We start from the raw sequence: 18,389 nt of genomic DNA, 5'->3' as shown, positions 1-18,389 counted from the left end.
TGCCACCCATAGAACAGAAAAGTCTATATGTGGGCCCATTCCCTAGGAACTGTAGGGGGAAAGGGGGAGCAGACTCAGGCTGTAGGTCCCAGAGGGTAGAATAAGATGTTCAATAAAAAACAAAAATGCTTTCTCTCGACGACAAGCAGCAAGACACTGGGCATGTCTACACAAGACACTTTACTGTCCACCAGACTAATTTATTGCACAGTAAGTGTTACTGTCCACATGTGTGCAGCAATTAGGGATCAGTAGACTAATGTACAGGGCTGCTGGACAGTCCCATCAGATGCAAGTGGTATCTGGCAGTGTAGTCAATGACTGCACTCAAATGCGTACGCCAACAGTGATGTTGGGATTAGTTTACTCTGGCTCAAATTGAGCCAGAGTATATTCAATCACATTAGCTGCACATGTAGATGCACCCACTGAGATGGAAGACAAACTCCTGAGTACATCAGATATGATGGCAAGGTTTTTGTCAGAACTACCTCACAGATAGAAAATGCCAAGCTTTGAATCTTTTAATGCATAATTTGGCAGATGCTGCTTCCAAGGTATATTTGACAGTAAAATATGTCTCAAATAATAGAATCATATAAAATTATGGTTGGAAGGGACCTCAGGAGGTCACATCTAGTCCAACCCTCTGCTCAAAGCAGGACCAGCCCCAACTAGATCATCTCAGCCAAGGCTTTGTCTAGCCAGGTCTTAAAAACCTCCAAGGATGGAGAGTCCACCACCTCTCTGGGTAACCTGTTCCAGGGCTTTACTACCCTTCTCATCCAACCTCAATGTCCCTTGCTGCAATTTGAGCCCATTGCTCCTTGTCCTGTCATCTGCGCCCGCTGAGAACAGTCCAGCTCCATCCTCCTTGGAAACATCCTGCAGGTACCTGAAGGTTGCTATTCAATCCCCGCTCCGTCTTCTCTTCTCCAGACTCGCTAAGCCCAGTCCCCTCATCGTCTCTTCACAAGTCCTGTGCCCCAGCCCCCAAACCATTTGTGTTGCCCTCTGCTGGACTGTCTCCAGTTTGTTCACGTCCTTGCTGTAATGGGGGACCCAAAACTGGACACAGGACTCCAGATGTGGCCTCACCCATGCTGAATAACTGGGAATAAACAGTTCCCTCGATCGGCTGGCAGCGCTCCTACTAATGTAGCCCATGATGCTGTTAGCTTTCTCAGCAACAAGGCCACACTGCTGGCTCCTATTCAGCTTGTTGTCCACTGTCACCCCCAAGTGACTTGGTCAGGAAATTTAGAAAGAAAAAGAGCAAGGATACTTTAAAGTACGTTTAACGTTGCCACAAACTCCTGTCCTGCAGCTTTCTGTGGCTGACCGACAGACAGGAAAGGGTCTAGAAGTCCCTGATACAGTCACCATGGAGGTTCATAGCAGCAATGATTCCTTATATTTTATTTTTTATCTTAAAATGTTAGTTTTATATGGTAAGGCATTCTGACCCAGGTAAGATATAAACCATGCTTCAACTCCCCACTCTACTTTTTCATTTTTCTACCTAGGGAAGGCCTGGAAGCTCCCCACAGCAGTGCACATGCTTGCATAAAGGGGTCCCCCAAAACTGAGGATGATATAGGGAGGCAAGAGAGAAAAAACAAGGGGAAAAAAGATAGGTATGTCTAGAAACCTGCAGTCTCTTGAGAAGAAGGATGATTTAGTCTAGTAATTAGGGGGCAGCCTGGCTTTCGGGAGACCTAAATTCAAATTTCTTCTTTGCCACTGGCTTCCTGTGTGACATTGGTCAAGTCATTTAGTATCCGAGTCATAAAGGCATAGGTGACTAATGAGGAGCTGTAGTTTTGGTTCACAGCCTGAGTCTTTCAATTGCTCATGTGTAAATGGGATACTAGGACTTCCCTCCAAGGGACGCTGAGAATGTAAATGTGTGCCCCTCTTACAAACATGAGAAAGCCAGGCGGACATACGCAGGAAGGGAGCTGCCATGTGTTCCTGTATACAGACGCTCACAAAACTACATCCAGCTCCATAAACCTGTCGAACACTTTAGGATGTCATGATTTAAAACTTGCAAAACGAAAAATATCCTCGGAAGTGGAGGAGGTTGTGTTTGCTGTGGCCAGGGCAGCTCGCATGTTCTCAGAGAAGCAGTGAATCATCAGGGAGGGATTTCTGCATTGGTCAGTCACTGGGAGTTACAGTAGAGCTGTGAATCAGGAACCCTGCATACTGAATGGCAAAGATGTTTTAATTTCAGTATAACTGATTGGATTCATGCTATTGTCATTCAGGGGAAACGCTGTCACTTTTTCAATAATGGAACAACGCCACCGTTTAGCTCTAAATAATTCACATTTGTCCTCATAGCTGGTTGCCACCGAATACACCCATTCGAAGCAGATCTTTAAGCATAAACCAACACCTTTCCTTATCCATTTCTTGATGTAGCCCAGCTACAATTGTTTTAATATGATTTAAGACAAATTCCATATTGCTTCTACACTTACGGGTCCTTTTCCAGATTTGTGTGCGCACCACAATAAACTCATTTCTAAAACTATTTGCCCATAAAGCTTATTCAAGTATTAAAAAAAAAAATAATCACACTTGTGTAGCAGTCCTCCTGATAATTATAGTCTACATAGGCACGAGCAGCTAGACACAGCAGTGAAAAGGCCTTTCAGGTCACACCGGCTGAGACGGGGGGGGATTGGACAAAGTCCCGAGGCTTCAAAACAAACTGAAATGCCCAATCCTACAATTGCCCAACTGGTGTCTGCCAAACGTATTTGGTGTACAAATGTCAGTCAACCAATGCCTGCAATAAATATGACTATTGAGACTCGGCGAGTTCACAAAAGTTGTCCTGAGTCTCTTTCAACTAGCACCCGAGTCATTACATCCGCGACTCGAGGATTAGGTTGCTGGGGCAGTTACTTTGCTTGAACTTCGGTGGACTCAAAAAGATTCTTGACTTTATATTTGCCACTGGAATTAAAAAAACTCCAAAAAAGACTGGGATTTGTTCGTTTCTTGTTTAAAGGGAAAAGACTTGCTGCATACATGAACTGATCTGGCTTCAAAGGGTAAGTTGCCATTTTTCATTCCCTTTATAAATGGGTAGAACAAGTGCTAGCAGATGCCCTCTCATTTATACCTACGAAATAGAAAAACGGGAATTTCTAAACACAGTTTGCTCATTTGAATGCTATATGTTCCAGGGATGCTAAAACTTTTATTTTTAGATAAGATGAATTAAAATGATTGATGCACCTCAGGGAAGTTTAGTAAAAAAGAAAAGTTAATTTAGTTTGCCTAAAATAAATGTTGCATCCACAATCTGGACCTAAATGGCATAACCCTTCAATCTAAGCCTAGTAAAAGAGTTCAGTGAGTAATTCAACTGTATAAAGATTTTTCTTAGGTATTGGCTCAATACAAAATAACTTGGGCTCCATCTGTTTCTTTGTTCAAGGATTTCTACCCCCCCTAGCCACCCAAAGTACCAAAGTATTTCTTGTCTGCTGTGGTTTTCGAGAGTATTTGCAAAAGCTGATGCCACCCAGACCATCACACAAGTTTACTTTTCAGCTTAGTGTGGTTATTCATGATAAATAATTTTAAGCAAATAAAGAAGCATTTGCTACCATGGGCGAAATGTCAAGAATAGAAAAAACAAACTGTAGGAAGTCAAGGAAAAGAATGGTTTTCTTTCCCCCTACCCTGCTCCCCTCCAGCCAAATACCCACAAGTGCAATGTGAATATTTTTTGTTATGTCAGTGCTTCTTAGTAGTTACTGTATGTGCATAGCAGGGTGCATCTAGACTCCTGGCAGCCCCAGGCGAACTTTTAGTATTGGGCCTCCCCTTTGCCAGAAATAAGGATTTTTTTTTATTGCAAAAGTCTTTATCACATCTGTGGTATCGATGGCTTTAAATAGTTCATTCTCAGTTGATAATATTGCCAGTCCCATATATGTGCAATATTCAAACTTTTTTTTTTTGCAATTGTAATTTTTTCTGGCCCACTTTCTGTCCAGGCCCCAGATGGCCACCCGGTTCGCCATCCCTGTGTCCAGGTCTGGTGAGTAGCATCGTTCATACTGTCCTACAATCTCCCATAGTTTCCAGTAGGAAAAAAAATTACTTCTTTTAACTTGCAACACTCGATTTCTCCTTAAGCAAATGATCGGTGATGGTCTGCATACACTCATCCAGTGAAAGGGGGCAGGCGAGATAGCATTTCTCTTGAGAAACTCTTCCACCCCTGTGTTTCTATAGCTCTGCAAGCAGCTCTGCGACATCTATATAGAGACTTTCCAAATCCTAGGTTTTAAAATTAAAGGCCACCACAGCCAGTGGTCGCTTTAAAATGTTTGCAAAGTTATCAATAAGATCACAGGATAAAAAAATAAAATAAAATACGCTATTTTATTTATCAACGTGTACCAAAGGAACTGATGCAGCAGACTACAACAAGAGATACATGGTCTGCTGTTGGGCCGTGACTGAGTGGATAGCTCCATGCCAGTCTTTGCTGCTCCCAAAGCACAAAGAATATATAGGTTTGAAAATCGTTGGCTTGAGGGATTTCTAGTTGTATATAAAAGTGATCCATTGCCAATGAGCATTCATACTTATACAAAATATATTCCATAAAACCACTAGTGATTTATAGCTGCCTAGATTAATCATTGCGGGAAGTATCCGAATCATAAATGTAGAGCAAAGCCACTGCTACCAGGAACCTACTGGTTAGCTCTTGTTTTCATTTGCCATTTTTTCTTCTAGCACGCTGTCCTTTTGGGCAGAAACTCTGAGCCGCCTTCTCTCCAAGAGGACCATGTCATTTTTAAAATATCATAGACTAGAAAGACCCAATTGCATAATTGAGAAATTATTCTCAAAGTACAAAAAGTATTTTCTGTCCTTTCTGTATTTGTGAAACGCAGTCAGGATAGTTCCATCTGTCTATACTAGAAAAAAGATTTGAATTCATTGCTACCTAAAATGATCCCAGGGAAAATAAAAATGCATTTTTAACTTTTTATCTGCTTTCCCTGATCAAGACGATAGCAAAACATTAGAAAGGTCCCTCCCGTTCATTTTCCACAGCCAGTCTTTCATGGTACTACCCAGAGCAGACATAAGAGAAGAAAAAAGTCCCTAAACTGTGTAGCTTAGAAAGTTTTCATATATTGTAAAACTAAATGAAGTCACCAAAGCAATGCCCTTAAAAGTAAGCAGAACATAGAGTCATTTAAATGTTTTCCCCTAGATGGCTGGGTTAAGCTCTGTTAAAATTAATCCCTTTTCATGCTGGCAGGTGTAACAAAGAAAACCTTTTTGTAAGTAGAGCAAAAAGGGCCTTTTCCCCCTCTCAAAGGCAGGCAGCTTGATACTTCCATGGAGAAAATGGTAGAAGTGATTAACAATTTAGAGTTCCCCTTTCTAGGCTTTTGTTATAAAAAACTATATATACAGGCCAATTTCTGGAGCCCTAAAATATCTGATAAGAGGTTGTTCACTGAGTTCAGTGTAAGACATTTGGGAAAGCCATAAATGAGTTGTTAAAAAAATACACGCAGGATTGCTTTGATACGGGCAAGTGAATTCAGAACTGAGGATGCAGGGCTGTGATTGCAGCCGAGATAAATTATATTCATTTACTGAATATTTGAAACTAGTCTGAATGAAGTACTAGCAATAACTTTCAGAGGAAAGTTTTTTCTTGGATAAAATAATCTCATTCTAAGTCGAGTGCCTACAAGAGAGGAAAGTCATGGTTAGTTCACGATGGAAGTTATGGCCCCTATTCAGGAGTTTTTAAAAATCATACTATCCTAGGGTTGGGAGGGCCTCAAGGGCTCGCTCCAGTGCAAATACAGAATTTGCTCCTCTTGAGCCATCTCCAGACTGATACCTAACCAGCCTTGTCCCAATAACACCATGAAGGAGATCCCACGACTTCCACAAGCAAGAGGCGCACGTCCTCTTGGATCTGTCCGTCTTCTTAAACAGGTGGCAGAATAAAATTGTAATAACTGGTAATGCCAAAACCATTTGTCCGTCACGCTGGCCAACTAAAAGCAAAAGCAAACATCTCTCTTCTCCCTTATTTGCAAAACCAACACTTGCAATACAGCTCCCTGATGCCCTTTCTTCTCTGCTTGCTTAAGAGTTCTTCTCCTGCTTCAGTTTACTTTAACTACTGTTTCTTAGCTACCTCTGCGGCGTACATTAATGATCCACGGTATACATATCGTTTAAATACCTCTCCTGTTCTAATGGCTGGCACAGAGATTAACAATCTTTTTTGGCTGGTGAAAACTAAAGGTGTTTAATAGTCTCATAATCGATGTGGAGGGGACAAGTTAAATGACAAGGATAGAAAACTCAGAGAGAGATCACAAAAGTCAAATTTTGACAGGTTTCAGGATAGAGCAAGCATAATCCCTCGGTCCTCAGAAAGATACCAGACACGCTGCAAAAACAACTTTAGGAATTAATCCCTGTGAAGTCTCTTTGGAGGACTGTGACATGGCATTAATTTATAAATACACGTGCATACAAAGCAGATCACGCACATTTACCCTTAAGTTACAGACTGCTATAGCCCCCCTTAGGTTACACACTGTTCTCTGTGGGCACATCCCCGCATGAAATTAGCCTGGCTGAATAAACTCTGGCACTGTTCATGCTGGAGTTTATTGCTCCTTGGTGCAGCATTTTCAGGTAGCCGGGGTGAAGTACCCCACTCCTCCTGGCCGGCAGGGGACTCTGGGGGACAGCCTGCCAGCCCGGGGCTACCCCAACCTGGGTCACCGTACTGCAGAGGGGCTGGCTGGGTCACCAGGATGTTTTAGTGCTGCCCCTATACTGAAGTGCCCTCGTGCCCCAGCCTGCCCCATCAACATCTACACGTGTGTCATGGCAAAGTAAACAACTCCACTGTAAAATAGTACTTGTATTGAGCAGTATTAACCTATTCCAGAGTTACTTAATTTACTCCAGCCCAATAGCTCCTGTAGACAGATGTTCTACTGCAGAGCTAATTAAGCAACTCCGCAGTAAGCATCTCATGTAGATACACCCTGTATATCCTTAACTTTGACAAATAATACATGATGGAAGGAAGAATGTCACTGCCCAATTGCATTCAGGTGTCTTGAAATCAGGACTGGTGAAAAAAAGTTCACGGTTTTGGATGAACTATCCACTGTCTTCAAAATTTACCCTTTACACAAAGTTGCAAAATGATAACACGAGAGTGAAAAATAGTTTTAAAATTGGTTAGGAATGAAAAAAAGCTACTTAAAAAAACCCATATCTTCACCAAAAAACCCATATTGTCTTCTCAAATACACCCATTGCCCCATCCCTTTGTAAGTACACTAGTCTGTCCCCAGCAGATTATAATGCAGGCCTACTGACATTTCTAAGGCCAGGAACTAGGTACAGGTATTTGTCCAAGTTTTTATTCCATGTTCATTACTGAATATATTATCATTCATACATTTGTGTGTGTACACACACATATATACACGCACATACATACATGTATACATATACATATGTATGTATGTATGTGTGTGTGTGTGTAATGTATATAAGTCCGTATATATATACAGACATATATATATATGGACTTAACTCTTTCAGAGAGAGAGAAGTTAAGTCCATTTCCATGCATTTAACTAAAATGAAACATTTCAAATGATATACTGTACTGTAAATGTAACAAATATGTCCTTGTAGCTTTAAACTCTGTTTCACCAACATTTTAAAAATTCAGTGGACTTCAATATCCGTATAAAACACATACAATCTAGTGGTCTACCTGTTTGCTTTTTCAAACAAGTTTGGCAGTTTTAGAAACTCATCTGTAAATATTTGATGGCAGATGAAAATTTGGCAGATGAGTATGTCACCCAGAAGCAATCTCTCTTTTTATAATCTAACATACTTCAGTTTAGTCTGGCGAGTTTTCAGTACCCCTGTGGATCCTGGTTCACAAATGGTCTCATGAATTTCCACCCTTCCGTTCCACCACCTAAAGGCCTATCTTCCCACTAGCCCTTGAAAATTCAACTTAAAACTCACAAGGAGATATCTTATCCTTTTCCCTTATCTCTCAACAAGCCCTTGGACTCACTGATTTTCTTTACTGTCATTGGGTCCTTTATCTTTAGGAGCTCAAGCTCTCAACCCTAAGTATCTTAAAATCATGAGCCTTTTTTCCTAAATGGTTATGAGATCATTTTAAGTGTCAAGACCTTTAAAACTAATAATACCTTCGGGGGGTTTCATTTACTTCCAGGTTTTTGAAACGTTCAGAAGCACTCAGGTTAAATCTTCAACTTTTTCTCCACCACCACGAGCCTAGAAACTTCTTTTTTTTTGTCAAGGTAAACCACAATTCAGTAAATGCAGTGAAACTCGTGGGATGAAGCTTTAGAAAAAACCCATCAAACACCATAGACTTGCCGTGAAATCCCCAAACCTGGTAACAATGCCACTGTTATACTACTACTTGTTTTAGAGGAAGGATATCCCTAAAGCACATGCTCAAAGAATGAATTATTTTCATCCCCCGACTGCAGCGGCGGGGAAAGCAGCGGCGGGGGAGAAGGCAGTGGGGAGGCAATAGGGGAGCAGGCGGTGGGGAAGTAATAGGGGAGCAGGCGGTGGGGGAGTCAAGAAGCTTGACCCCCTGCCCCTTGCGCTGTGCTCCTTGTCCTCCCCGTCACTTGCTCCCCCTGCTGCCAGCACCTGCCCTCTTTGCCCCACTGCTATTTGCCCCCTCCTGTCTGCATACCTTGGTCTGACCCCCAAGCTGGCCCTCCTTGCTGCCTGTCCCCACTACCATCTCTGCCTCCCCACATCACCACCTCCGCTGTATCCAGAGCCGCTGTTGCCACCACCGCTACTACTGGGCCAGGCTGGGGCAAGAGTAAACACGCGCTCCATGCCCCAGGCATTTTAAATAGGGGGAAAAGCTAATCTTGGCTTCAAGTAAATACAGTGCATTTATAGCGAAAAGGTACCGACATCACGACAACCGGCTCCACTCCTTTTCCTCTCTTGCTGAATTAAGTTTGCATGCTCACAAATTAAGGTCTATAGAGGCTTTACCCAGGTATGCTCTTCTCCGGCATGGTTATGCATACCCTGGTACATCCTCAGGATCCGCAGTGCCTTAGGCAGATGGTCAGGCTCCCTGGATCACTTGAGGAGCAGGCTCTCTGACAAGTACTTGATTACCCTCCTAAATGATGCTGAGCCATACAGCATACGCAAGTTCAATGACAGGCAATACGGGATTTATTACTACAATATTTATAAAAGATAAAGGAAAATATAAAATGATACTACAGCCATCTAAAGTGGCTCTTTCCTGTACATCTATAATTATTGAAATACAAAAGATGAAGACTGGAAAGACAACTCATTTTTACAGATAACGTATAGTATTATAAGCATGCCATTTTGCTTCGTTTGAAACGTATCTCCAATGCTGAAACATGCGGCCTGGCAGCAACTTGCCTCCAGAAACAGTGGAGCACGTGCAAATTTCTGCCTCTATCAATGGGAATTCAAGTATATATTAAAGCAAAAGATTCAGGATTATCATAACGTCTCTGATTAGTCGCAGCTCAATTACTTCTCCTGTGCAGTAACTGTTGGCAAATGCTGACTTTAACGATGATCAATCAAAAGTTCTTCCTTAGGAGGAACGCGTGCTGTGTGTTAATAAAATATCCACTGAAGTTTATGGATGCATTTTCCCTGATACCTGCATTGCCTAAAAAACAGCAAAACTGCTCAACAAGCTCCATTACTCAAAAGCCTAGCCCAAGTATAACAGTGGAGTTTAGACGTCTACTTGTAGTCTTCAGATTAGAAGAGCTAAAGTGTAAATTTTTCCTGTTAATACCAAACATTTGACAGAAAAGTAGCTGCTTGCAACTGAGATATGTCATATAAGCACAGGGTATCCTTTATTTCCTTTATTTGACGTATTACATCCTACAGGCTTTTTCCCCTATTAAGTCGTATTTCCAGGCAGGCCAGTTTTGAAGATGGAGGTTTCTGACCAGCAGAAAAGCTGCTTTAGCAGCGCAGGAAATGTAATCTGTATGGCTGACACGAAAGTGTTATGAGATGCGAGCCGCAGAGCTTTTGAAAGGTTGTGTCTGAGCTCCAGCAACCTGCCTTCATTGGTAGGCTTTGTGAGCTAATATCCTCTTAGCCTAATTTAAAATCATTAATTAAAATGAAGCTGAAACTGCTGTGCAATGTAATAAGGATAATAGGTCCCCATCCCAAAAATATGTAAATAAGATTTCTTGAGAGACGTCACCGTATTAGATCTGACTCCACTTTTATCACATCACGTAATTGACTTACTCTATAACATGATCCTATTTGGCAGCGGGTATTTATATTCCTCACACATGTGCAGATTACCAATACGTTTTAAACACGCGGTTGAATCTTTAAAATCTGCTAGTATGAAAACAAGTAATAGTCAATTTAAAAAAAAAAAAGTTTTGGAGGACAAAATTAGAGATGCATCCTTTTATTTCTCTGACCTCGAAATATATTCGACCATCGCATCACAGGATTTGGCAGCACTTCCTGTTGAAATCAGCGAGGAAAACTGAATGGTACAACCCGAACTACTGCATGCAATTTAGGAAGTCCCTGATCTGAGCCAACCACCTCCTACAATACAGATTTTATGAGAGGGAATTCTTTCTCTCTGCTAAGTCTAGGACATGGAGGAGAATATAAGATTTCGATTAAATCTCTGCTAATTTTTAGTGGATGTACAAAATAGTTAAACTCCCTAATTACATTATAACTCCAACCTTAAACAATAAAATCAAATCCTGTAATAATCTATCCACAGTGTCCGACAGCTGGCCCGTCTGATCCTTGCAGTCTGCTTACAAATTGGTATTAGTGGCACTAATAAAGCTGATTAATGTTGTGACTAGAGACCCACTAACCTGACATTGCCAGCTGGGCTTACAAAGGCTGTCAATCTACGTGGCAGCTGTTGAACTACTACTGCCGTAGTCTTTAATTTACATTTCAGCAACTCCCATACCGTAATGCATTTTAATAGGCAGGAATAAAAAGCTCCAGTGACGTGCAGGAATGTCACAGGATATCGATGTGCATGCGTTTTAAAAGTAACGGTTATCAAAAGACTAGTCTATAATGCCATATTCTTGCCTTAGTTACATTGCATTCAACCTGTAGCGACTTATAGTAAGCAGACTTAATCTGATTTACGCAGGCCTAACTGAAAGCAGAATTAAGTCCAGTCTACCTAGAACAGTTGTGACACCTTATTAATAATTTAAAGCGAAGTAATAAAGAGAAAAACTATCAAGAAGCTAAATTCATCTCAACAGTATTTTCCCCACTGGTGGCTTGTGTGAAAGGACTCCAGTGGGTCTAAACTAGCGTGAAACATGTTGGCATCACAAAAAGGCCGATGCAGTTGGTACCCTTTTCCGACAGTCTTTCTAGTGATACTATGACATATGGGAGATCTGATAACTGAACTACATTTTCTCTCTCAGCAATGGTACTTGTAGGGGAGGGCTGGTGTGCCAGTCGCATTCCCACTGCCTATGCCAGAACTACTGGGTGTGCAAACAGATTTTTGGCTTTTAGGATTCTCAATCCAGCATCATCCCTAAATATTTAGCAATGATCCACTTGCAGCTTAAATGCAAAGAATGACATTGATGCCACATCAACAGTAGCATCCAATATTAGACTGAGAGTGGGAAGAGCTGCAAACAGAAAAGAGTCCAGCTGTAGTTACATGAGTTATTTTATATATTTGTAGCTTTTTGCTTTCCCTTTAGAAAGCTTAATACAGTGCTGCATAGGTTATTAAATCCACGCTGCAAATACATTGGATGTGCAGTGCATCTAGGTCAGTATTCCCAAGGAGTTTTTCCTTTTGAATCTCCTTTTCATAACCAGGTTTGTCTTTATTAAATGCATGGGACTTATCCTGGAGTGCTCCACTACCCCCTTCCCTTCCACATTTTTGGACAGTCAAATAATGCCACTTTAAAAAGTCTTGACAATGGGGAGCAAAGTGAAGAAGAAAGGAATACGTACAGAGAGCAAGAGTGCAACCCAATGGCTTCTTCTAGTGCCAATTAAATATTTGTAAGTGGGCTGAAAAATGTAAGACTGCCCCAGAGATGGCACTGAATAGCAACATCTTAAAAAGGGTTTGGCTATAAACAAAATCTGGCCTCCCCATTGCAGTATCAGCAAAAAGAGCGGGTTTGATCCTTCTAACACTCCTTTGTGGGAGGTGAGCTTTATCCCTACAACCCCCATGATGGTTATAGAAGTGACATGCCTAATAGATAGGAAGCCTGTTGTGTTGTGAATTCAACCCGAGTCCCCCCAATCACAGTTCAGTTTTCTCTCCATGTAGTAGTCCTTCATACTGTCACTCTGATATACTCAGATCTGGGGGAAAAAAGATAAAGGGGTAGACAAATGGGGAGGTGAGAACAGCAGGCAATAGCAGCTATCTACAGAGAATAAATCATACAGGTGCTTTGAGTTTTGCATGATTCTCCTTGATTACCTCCTCTGATTTGCATGTCTTTGGTTGCAAGCCAGTCCCTTGAACTTTGGCACAGGCACCCCATTGATAAGATACATGATAAATCTTTCCAACTCCGAAGTGTGTGGAGTGGGATGGTTATGCAATGTTTGGAAACTGCTTTGCAGTGGAAAAATGACATCCTTGGACGTTACTGTTGCCACAGCACTAGTCAAATCTTATACTGTTTGCCCTTGTTTGTGCCTTTAAGCCCTTTGGGGAAGGGATCTGTCATATGCTTGACCCTGGCCTCTTATTGTCCGGGACTATTCACACTGTTCTACCATATGAAAGGCTGTTTTTAAGATGCAAGCAAGGGAAAGGCATTTTCCAAAATATAACTGAAGAGCAAAATAATAAGCCAGATCATTTCTGAGGTTTGCATCGGGCACGTCGTGGAGCTTCTCACCGATTCGCACTCAGATGACATGATGTCAGAGCCCATGGTTTCTTTGGGATTGTGCCAACAAGGGAATCCTGCACATTTGCAACTGCATGCTCTCAAACATACCTACCGTCTTATCCAATGTTCACTCTCTCTCTAAATTTCTTTGCCAATGACTTCAGGCAATAATATTGCAGATCTTAAATTTCCACTCACAAACTGTCTCCTGGAACGTACAGAAGGATGACACACCCATTTCTCGCAAATCTTCTCAACTGAAAACTGAATATTTTGGGAGAACTGTATCTCTTCTGGGCTGGGGTTGTAGCTATGCCAAATTCCCCTCGAGGCTTGTAAGTCATCACTGTTAACTATCCTGGGTTCACTCAATTTAACGGTTTCCATGTGCTAGGATCAGGGCGGGGGGGTGGGAAACAGGGGAGCATTTTTGCTTAGAAGTGTCACTTTTTTGCCTTTGAGTTTTTCTGACCAGTTGCCCCCGAACCCCAGAATTTCTGTAGCAAAAAACATTAGCAATAAAATCCATATTGCTGAAAATCAGTAACTTCCTATTTTATGCTTGAAAGTCTTTTTTAAAAGGACTGTGTCAATCAGCCTCCTACAATGTGCCTAACAAGTTTGAACTCAGTCTTCAGTCATTTTCTTGCATCAGCAGTGAAAGCGAAGAATCCTGCCTTACTGAGCCGACCTATATTTCCCCATTCACTTAACTATCCAGCGTTCACATACCCTTTTTCTCTAGAAAAAGTCCCTCTGCGATAAGTAGTCTTTATGACTTTCTAAACTGATTGGGGTCAAATAAAGTCATATTCCGCCAGCAGAAGTTCATGGCTGGATCTTCCTGTTAGCGTGGAAGGGAGTCCGATTCATGGTCATGTTGAAATCAAATACATTTTCATGAAGGTGGGAGTATTATATAAATATTTGAAATTATTGGTATGGTAGAGTGCATGGAAAAAGACAGGCTCCTGCACAGCTGCTGCTAAATTATAGATCTCTTATGCAATGAATTCATTTACTTCCATCTTTTGAAAAATTAAAAAAACAAGGTCCTCTGTCTAAAACATTTTGTCAGCTTTTTGCAGGTGTCCTTTCTATGATTCCCAGCCTTCATACATTAGGTATATAGCAGTTCACTGATTTGATACAGAGCTGGGGAAGAGATAGATGGTACAAGGTGAACAGGTGAATTTCTTCCCCTTGTCATCTTGAATCTACCTCTCCTCCACTCATGAACCTGGGCACAATAAAAATAGCTTGCACTGCCAACATCTTGAACCGTGATAATCAGAGTCTCAAATTTATGTGGCAGAGGTCCTCATGCTTAGCTCCACTGTAGTTAGCTGCCACAGAAATCGTCTGTTTTCATCCTTACCTTTCCTTATGCCCAGAAATAAAAAGAAAAAGAAAAAACCCTTTTTTTTTTCTCTGCAAACATATCGCTTGTAAATCTTGTGTGAGATTTGTTGAGCTGTGGAAAAATCAAGTCAGATGAAATAGGGTAACTTCCACTGTCCAGGTCATTCCTAAAAAGGCCCAACAAAGTGCTGGAAAAAATCTGTTGACATGTTTTAATATAGTTCCCATTAATCAGCTATCCCATTCCTTTTGCCTGCAGATAAATAATGATTATAAGACACTCTATTTATTGCAGGTGCCTCCGTTGTTAGAGAGCAGGATATGCTGGGGTACTCCTTCTATTAGTTACTGAAAATGAGCTTTCCATATTATTAGTAGGGTGCACTAGCCATTGACTCTTGGTCCTCGAGGACCTGCTGTTATGTCATGGGGGAAGGCTCACTTGCTAACTCTGACTACAACCAATACACCTGTTAACTTAGACTTTTCAATTGCCATTAAAGCAAATTATGAGTTATAACATTTTAGTGAACCATGCATCTCAAAGCTTGTGCATTAGCATAAAGCATGCAGATGGGGAAGGCCATATAATTATATTATGTGTGTGGTGGTATAAGGATTTTTGGGGGGTTTACACATTACTTGTAAATGGCGAAGCCATGAGTGCATTGTGAAGCTGACCCCAAACAGATGTTAGATTTTGTTCGTGCTGCCAGATTTTGTTCATGTTGCACTTACAGAAAATTCATATCAGAAACTTGTAGGTTTTCTTTTTTTATATTTCTAAGTAACTACAACCACAGCCCAAAAAATGGAAAATAGGTTTAAATGGATGTTTAAAGCCTCAAAATTATCATTAAAATTCTCTCTATAAATCATATTGTTTCTCCTGCCTATTGTTTTAACCCGCCCACCCAGCCTTTGAGATAGGAATGTCCTAAGCCTTGTGTTAGAAACCACTCGATACAGATTTGCAAGATGTCAGACCTTAAAAACAGGTCTGGATATTTCCTATCCTCATTAATGGATATTATTTTTATGACAAGTTCTTTTTCTTTCAGCTAGCCCGTCAGCCAGTCCCAAAGCCACACTGATGGTTGGGGTGCCTTTGATGTAGCAATAACTTTCCTCCATTCTTCCTGGTCTTCTGCAATCCTTCTATAATCAGTCCATTTTAATCCTGTCCAATCATCGATGTTGGTGGTCCAGCTCATCCTAGGTCTTTGTCCTCTTCTGTGGCTATTCACACCACCCTGTGGGAAGGTATTGGTAAGGCTGCTGGCCCTTCTTGTTACATGTCCAAACCACTGCATCTTTCTTCTTCTTATGATTTTGAGTAAGGGTCTGTTCGTATTTGCCAACTTCTTGTCCAATTTAATCTTTCACAGAGTCATTTGTTCTGTGTGCAGTATAGGGTATGCATAGATGTCTTCTAAAACACTGCATTTCAAAGGTCTCAGTTCACTTTTCCAGTGCCCTAGTGAGTGTCCAGACCTCACAGCCATAAAAAGATGTCGAAATAACAACAGCACGTAGTAGATGGAGTTTCATTTTCATTGTGATGCTGCTGCTAGTCCAGATTTCCTTCAGCTTTGCTAGTTATCCAAAGGTGATGGCTATTCTTGTTTTTACTTCTTTTCCTGCCATGACATCTTCTGTGATGCTTGCTCCAAGATATTTAAAGTGTGTTACCTTTTCTAGCTTCTTATTCCCAATTTTTACTGATGTGTTATCATTGCTACTGGTTGAAGTTCTCATTACTTTTTTCTTCTCTGCACTCGTTTCCATTTCGTATCTCTTTGTAGTCTTATGCAGCCTTTCTGATATGTCGTTAAGCTGCATCATACTTTCATCAAACTTCATCATCATTTCATAGACTTTAAAAAAGCTTTTGATGGGGTGTAGGGAAAAGCACTGTGGCTGACAATGAAGCAGCATAACATCAGTCCCTCAATGATAAGTCTTATAGAAGAACTGTACAACAATACAAGTAGTGGAGTCCTTCTTGACAACAACACTGTGCAGTGGTTTGCAACATCAGTAGGAGTATGCCAAGGGTGTCTTCTCTCACCATGCTTAATTAATTTATACCTGGAACAAATCATGTCAGATGCTGTAGAGAGCTTCACTAGAACAGTGACAGTTAGAGGATGAGAAATTAACAATCTTTGTTTTGCTAATGACATTGATCTAATAGCTAAAACTGCAGAAGAGCTTAACAAAATAACAGAAGGGCTGAACGGGTGCCTGTATACACCGTGGGTTTTAATCCTCATTAAATTAAACAGGTTTATAAAATTTAAACATTTATTTTGGAGCATCACATCTGTGTTTACACGCACTTTGTTTTCAAACAAATTAAGCCGGGTCCCTGGCCCTGCAGGAGAGAAGGATGATCTAGCGCTACCCCCCTGGCCTGGCCTGGGGCTCCCCACCCACCCTGTGCCCATGCCATGCCATGCCATGCAGCTGTGGAAGCAGGGAGCTGGCAAACCACACAAGAAAAGAAAAAAAGTGGAAGCAATTCGAAAGCAAAAACAATTCGATGGGGTAAACTACAAAAGAGTTGCAACACCATCAGGTAGACAAAAACACTCATTACACATCTTTGAGTGCCTTTCTGTTTGCATGCAATGAATCCATGGATGCAACACTTGAGTTCCCAATGAGCCAAACTAAACTACATCTGAGAAGTTTTAATTTAATGCACAAGAAAGACTTTTAAAGCATTGGGAAATCCCGCTTGTGCAAACAGACGCTCAGTTACAGCACATGAAACGGCAAAAATCGGGGCGTGTTCATGAGCCCCATAAGGCTATAAAGAGATCTTTTTCTTTTAAAAAAAAAAGAAAAGAAAAACAGAACAAACCCAGAATCTGAAAAATACTTTCAGTTTTATAGTATGAAGAGAAAGTCTAGAGAAAGTCAAAGTGCAAGTGATTGTCACAGTTGTAAATTGAATGCCCTATGTTACATGGCAGGAAAAATAAAGAAATGAAATATGTGACTATCATAGAAGACTGCAAATTCCTATGAGCCTAGTAGAGCACATACAGCATAATATAATATCTGTCAATTATCACCATTTGCTCAAGGCAGTTTTCAAGCACCCACAGCCATAGTACTATACTGTCTCAGATATATTCATTTAGCAACAAACTGAATTTGCTGAAGATACAGGACCAGATTTTTCCTGCTTATGAACAAGGGGAAAACGAGGGCAGGGAGGTAACAGAAAATGACTATGTAGTACTGTCTAGGGTCAAGGTACCAGTGAGTAACAATGCAGGCAGAGGCATGGTAGATTATGCTGGGATACAGCCTTGTCTCTTCCTTCTTCAGCTGCAATGGCTGGCAGTACGTGACCAGCACAAAGGGTAAAGCCACAACTTAGTTTATATACAGCGTTTTACAGCTTTATGACCTGGCGCTATTTTCCAGTCTTTTTTTAAACAAAATCCTGTGTCACAGGTCTTGAACTTCAAGTCATGAGACCTGTAACTTTCATTACAATGCGATGGGAAGCACACTGAAATGACAAAGCTGGGGATAGTTAAACTTTTCTGAAGCTTAACACAAGGTCGCAATATGGAAAAGTGCAATCTTAGTGACTGACTGAGGTATGATTTATTTTACCCTTGAAAATTGCAAATTTCAGGAATTTTTAACTGTACTAATTGTGCCCATGTTTTGCCCATAAATTTAGGGCACAGAATAAGTAACATTCCTAGCCAAAAGAAAAATAACTGACATCAGTATCTGATAGCAATCTTCATGGTTTGAGTTATTTTTGGAGTAAAGTCTTTTACAGGCACTGTATTTTCTTTGTTCCCCCCCGCCCCCGTCTTCACGGCTGTTTCTATACATATCTCACAGTCCTGATCTAAATCTCTCTCATACAGAATAAACTGAAAGGAAAAAAATCCACCAAAAACTGGCAGAGGGCTATTAAATAAGCAAGGAATCAGGGAAAGACTGGCATAAGGCACC

At 41.0% G+C, this 18,389-nt stretch overlaps 1 long non-coding RNA gene across 1 annotated transcript; it reads right to left on the bottom strand.

The window, feature by feature from the left end:
• Nucleotides 1–817: 817 nt before the first annotated feature.
• On the bottom strand, nt 818–16,289 carry LOC109322597. The gene is made up of 3 exons (XR_002104426.1): nt 16,278–16,289; nt 1,202–1,207; nt 818–933 (listed from the first exon to the last, which is right to left on the bottom strand). It is a non-coding gene; the product is annotated as an uncharacterized LOC109322597 (long non-coding RNA).
• Nucleotides 16,290–18,389: the final 2,100 nt, after the last annotated feature.

This window comes from Crocodylus porosus, unplaced genomic scaffold (genome assembly GCF_001723895.1).
Source record: "Crocodylus porosus isolate Cpor-Errol unplaced genomic scaffold, CroPor_comp1, whole genome shotgun sequence".
Classification (NCBI taxonomy): Eukaryota; Metazoa; Chordata; order Crocodylia; family Crocodylidae; genus Crocodylus; species Crocodylus porosus.
The sequence above is the reverse complement of the archived record's forward strand: the minus strand, read 5'-3'. Positions and strand labels throughout refer to the sequence as shown.